Below are 5,270 nucleotides of genomic sequence, written 5' to 3'. Positions count from 1 at the left end.
ATATACATACATGAAGAAAGATGAATCAATCGGAGCTGAGCTGCTGGTGAAAAGTGAGTTTAATCAGAACATAGTAGGGCGAATCTGAAATAAGACGACCAGAAAAGCAAAACAAAGTGCTGAAAGATGCTAAAAAGCCACCAGGGTTGAGATCTCTGTGGTTTAGTTTGATTAGAGCTACTTTAATGAACCTTAAGTCTCTTTGATGGTATGTTACCATTTTCCGTCGGTTTCTAATCAATCAATCAACTTTTTTTTGTAAAGCGCTTAATCATGTAAACAGACATTTCATCATCAGATTTTTTTTTTTTTTGCTCATCGCAGACAAAAAGAAACAACTAGGAGGCGTTCATTCTCATGTTTCTGGTGATCTCATTGGTCTACAGTGTTGTGGCTGGCATTAAAGCTAAATTAATTGAATATTGCAACCATAAATCCAACATAAATACAACATAGAGCTCATAAGCATTAGCTCACCTGCTAACAGAGGTCATGTGGTCAAGAAAAGTGGTGGAAGAAGTACCGAAAAAGGGAAGGGGTGTGTAACAAAAGAAAGAGGCTTCCGAGCAGATTGATGTCCTCTCGGTACAACGTCGTTTCCCAAGTTGATTCGACGTTTAGAGAGTTTCTGCTGCGAATTCATGGGAGTAAAAAGGGAAAATAAAGATGTCTAAACTCCAGTCGGTCGGCGCTAGCAGAGCCTCACGATGATGAACATCCGTCCAGTCGGAGCGCAGAGGAAACGCCAGATGAGAAACAGCCACTCCCAAAACGCACACAAATGATATCCATAAATATCCCGGTGCTTTAATTGTGGGAAAGGAATCGACTCTAGAACCCGGAGACAATTTGCTGTTTTTAATTAACCGAATGTTTTCAAGTAAAAACAGGAATATGTTCCTGGCATGACAACAGACAGACAGAAATAATTGTGAAAGTAGAGATCGGCCTGGACCCATGGTTAGCAGATCGGAATTATTTCCCAGTCGGCCAACTGGGAGCTGCTTTAGAGCCGTGGCAATGAAACCAACAAAGTCCGAAATTCTCACGGTGATTCTGACGTCAGACCCACGAGTCACGCTTAGGAAGGTTGGGTCATTTCATCTCGATCCAGACGAGCTGAAGTTTCATAATTCAACTTTATTTATAATATTAGCTGAATTTATCTGTGTTTGTTGTTCGGACTGATGGAACCCATGCACACACGGGAAAAACACGCAAATATGCAAACTCGCAGGAGTTTGCATATTTGGATCGGATTGGAACCCAGCTGTGTGGCGGCGGCGCCAAACCAAAGTTCTAACCAAAAAGAGTCAAAAAACATCCAGAAAAAAGAGATTTGAATTTAAGTTGAATTGAAATGAATTAAAAGGATAAATAAATTTAATACATTGATGGAAATAATCCACATTTAGAGGTAAGAATATTATTCATCAAAGTCAGAATTTGTTTTAAGTCAAGAAACAGCATAAGTCAAATTAACTTGTCTCCAGCCTAAAATGAAAATAACCATTCCAAGTTATGTCGTTCTGCATTGTACTTTATTTATGAATACATTTTCAATAATATTTGGTTAATATAAATTTATTTTAAGCTTACAAAGTAATTTTATTTTTTAATATAGTACAGAAACAACGTTGCCGTCTCATCTTCAGCTTCTTCCTCATTGTGGTTTCTACGAGCTAATATTATGATGAGGTTTTTTTTCTCTTATTGTACAGTAACATGATATTGTGTGCTCTTAATAGCTTAACGTTGATTTTACGATTCCAATACACGTGGCGGATAGAAGTGGAGTAAAATGACAAATTTGATCTTTATTTTTCCATGTATTTTTTTTAAAAACCGATGAAATCGAGAACGAAATAACTATGCATTGTACGATTTCTATAATTGTTTTTTTTTTTTTTAAAGCATACATTTCATGCTGTTTATTCCATCTCCGGAAACTTTCTGACGCCATCATCAAAAATACAACTTCAAGCTGTGTATAATTACATTTGTATGATCACAAATTACTGCCATTACGTTTCATGTGATGTGTTTTTGAAAAACAGGATCGGACCAGAATCCATATATTCCTACAAACGTCCTGCTCCGGGAAATTTTATTTTTATCCGTTTGGCAGTCACAGAGCTTTAATTTTTCTTCTCTGAATTAGTAATAGCTCTTTTGTTTTGTTTTTTTGCTTCGGTAAGTTTTCTTTTGACTGGATGCGTAAGTTGTTGTTTCGCTTTGAAGAGGATGAAGCCGGACTTCAATCACTGTCTGTCGGACACGGAATGTCATTTCTGGATGAAAGATTCTGCTTTTATCGTCATAATGAGACTTTTATAGACAAAAGACACTGTGATGGGAGGTTTCGACCACATGATGTCACAGGGGCGGAGCTATTTGACTGTGCGGTCCAGCTTTTGCTCAAATTACAAACCAGCGCAGATCCTCCAAAAACCTTTGTGTATTTAAATGTTGTAGATTCACACGCTGCTCGTAAATCTCGTAATGTGTGCATTTTCCCTCGGATAATGTTTCGTTGGCGAAGTTGTATGTGGAGTAATTATTTGGACATTGGGCCCAGAATTACAGCTCTGTGCTGGGGGAGAGGGCCCATAAATCTAGTTTGAGCGTTAATGTTTACCGAACCAGGGGCTGGGAATGAACGACCAGACGATGCATTTGTTTCGGTAAATTGTAGAATTCCTGAAAAGATAAATTAAAGGAGGACGTTTCACACGGGCTCAGATTTAGACCGTCGTCTCTGATTCTGGAGCGCTGTGAGGTCAGATCGAGCCAATTAGAAGCCTTGGAGGGAGGGGGGGGGGGGGGAGACAGACATAAATGTCAGCCATGGGAAAGAATGAAGTAAAATGGCTTAATTGCGATTCTGTCGTCCTTCACGTTGCACCGGATCAAACCGGATCAGCAGCAGAGAAGTTCAGGAAAGCAGAAACACAAAGGAACTCGTTTTACGCCTTTGTGAGGAAACCTGAAAACAAATGAATAAAGATATTTAACCTGAAAAAGAATGGTCGGCCACTAGGGGGCAGTGTTGCAATCTCATTTGCATATCTACTTATGAGTTAGCGTTAGCATGAAGTTCTTGTTTGTGGGGGAATGCTAGCTGGACTTTAGCCACCTCCATCGCTGAGAGGAGTGTTTGTCACAGAAAAACCAGAACAACGAGCTGAAAGAATCCAAAGTTCTTTAGAAGAGACGTCAAAAACGATTGGTCTACTCTTTTTTAAAATTTGTGCTTGTGTGTGTGTGTGTGTGTGTGTGTGTGTGTGTGTGTGTGAGTTTGTGTGATTTAAATTTAAAGACACATTAAGGATAAACAAACGGAATGACTTGTGTCGGACAACCGGCAGCTTTGCGTCACACGTTACCAACATTCTAGTTTCAGACACACAATCTGAAACGGACCGCTTCCCTCCGTTTCTAGCGGGGCGTTCTGTTGACTCCAATAAAAGGCGGATTTTGTGAAGACTGCAAAGCGCCATGGGTGACTTCCAAAGAATGCGGGCACGTCTTTCTGTTGATGGAGGCAAATTTGCATGGGCGGAAAAGCTCGAAACAAACATTTAAAGAATGTGTAAACTCACCACCCCCCCCCTCCCCATTCGTCTTCCATCAGAATAGCAGCTCTGGCTCTTGATGAGATAAAATGATTACTCATGTGATTCCAGGTTTAGGCAAAGAATGGGAATGTTGTCGGGGAGCCACAGGTGGCTCAGCGCTGATCGGATGCACGTTTTGTCTCGTTTCGTTACAGCAACCGAAAATCTGTCGGAGTCCAATCCCGGAAAATCCTCAAGCAGAAAGGTACGACGACTGTCGCCGCGTGAGGGAGGGGGGAGGGGGCGCTCATCAAGACTTAAGGGATGACAAATTCCACCATCTGCACACGGATCCGCCGCCGCCGCCGGCGCCGCCGACGCACCAAAGGCAGACGAGAAGTTTGATGAGAAAGTTTTCTCACCGGTGAGATCGATGTGGGGGAGAGAAGTCTGATGACGACGGAGCGAGGCCTTCCTGGAGGAAGGGGGGGGGGGGGGGGGGCAAATAAGGTGAGGCTGTTGGTGTAAGGCCTGTCGCCGCACACGCGTGTTGTGTGTACACACAGGTGTTAGGAGCTGTCACACAGGTGCGGCTCCGGCTCCATCTGAGCTGTGATTGATCGCCCCAGGTTCAGGAGGAGTTCACAGGAAGTAGGGGGGTGGGGTGGGGGGGGGGCCTCCGGTATCACCTGAAGAATGACTGACACACAGAAAACAGGGTGATGGAAGATTATCAGGTAGACATTTGTAATCCGGGGCGAGTCTGGATCTCTGAGGGGTGTTGTCTCCCCCAAATGAAGTCATCCATCACCTGAACTTCATGTGCGATCGGGTCACGAGTGGCTTCAAGAGAGACGGGCCTGATGGGGGGGGGGGCACCAGTCAGAACCATTATTAAAAAAAAAACAACCCCCACATAAACTGATGTTTTTCTTTTAATTCCCTGGATATAGAGTGAATGTTTGGAAGTTTTTATCGGAAGAAAATTAGATAAAGTTAAATGTTAAATTAGTTAAATGTAATAAATATGTTGACCTGAAGATAAAGGGTCAGCTGATCGTGATGGAGATAAAAGGTGAGTCTAAAATGAACTGAAAGCACAGGTTCTGGTTGTAAACATGGTGTTCCAGTTAAAAAAAAACCCCACGGAGAAGTGACACAAATGTAATCAGATTACACCCCCCCCCCCTCTCTCTGGAACGTCAGCGGTGTTTTAAAGTAACTTTACCGGTTGTCGGCCCTCGGTTCTACCTTATTTTGAGACCTCGGTGGAAACGGACGCGTTGGTTTCCTTCCGGAGGAGGAATCACCGGTTTACGCGGAACCGCGTTGCGCGGATCGGTTTGGAAACCTGACAAAAGTTTCCCCGCGGGAAGCTGCGTGGAAAACATCGTTTTTAGACAAACAAAACCAAAAAAAAAAAAAAAAAAACAACCCGCAAGGAAAGACACCGGGGCCGGGAAGGGACCGGGAGCGGCGGCAGAGGCAACCGGAGCCGCCTCCACCTCCTCCCCCACCTCCCCTTCTCCTTCCCCGGCCTCTGTTCCTTTAATAAACTCACGGTTATCTAGTGTAACAAATGTCTCGCTGCCATCATCAAGTCCAGGCGAGGAGGGAGGAGTTTTTAATGTTCAGTTTGTTCTATGGATCGATGTCTGCTGGCATCGCCTCTCTCCCCCCCCCCCTCCACCATCACCACCACCACCACCACAT

The 5,270-nt window shown here is 43.5% G+C and overlaps 1 protein-coding gene across 3 annotated transcripts in view; it reads left to right on the top strand.

Annotated features, from left to right (window-relative positions):
- The first annotated feature begins 3,704 nt into the window (after positions 1-3,704).
- Positions 3,705-5,270, top strand: part of LOC137606725 (teashirt homolog 2) — a 40,652-nt gene continuing 39,086 nt past the window's right edge. For 2 of the 3 annotated variants that reach the window (XM_068332126.1, XM_068332121.1), the window contains exon 1: positions 5,254-5,270. This exon is cut by the window's right edge. The gene's annotated coding sequence lies outside the window, so the exon portion shown is untranslated. Of the gene's footprint in view, positions 3,823-5,253 lie in introns of those variants that run through there. The other variant, XM_068332132.1, reaches the window with a different exon arrangement.

Source organism: Antennarius striatus, chromosome 2, assembly GCF_040054535.1.
Source record: "Antennarius striatus isolate MH-2024 chromosome 2, ASM4005453v1, whole genome shotgun sequence".
NCBI classification, from domain to species: domain Eukaryota; kingdom Metazoa; phylum Chordata; class Actinopteri; order Lophiiformes; family Antennariidae; genus Antennarius; species Antennarius striatus.
The sequence above is the reverse complement of the archived record's forward strand: the minus strand, read 5'-3'. Positions and strand labels throughout refer to the sequence as shown.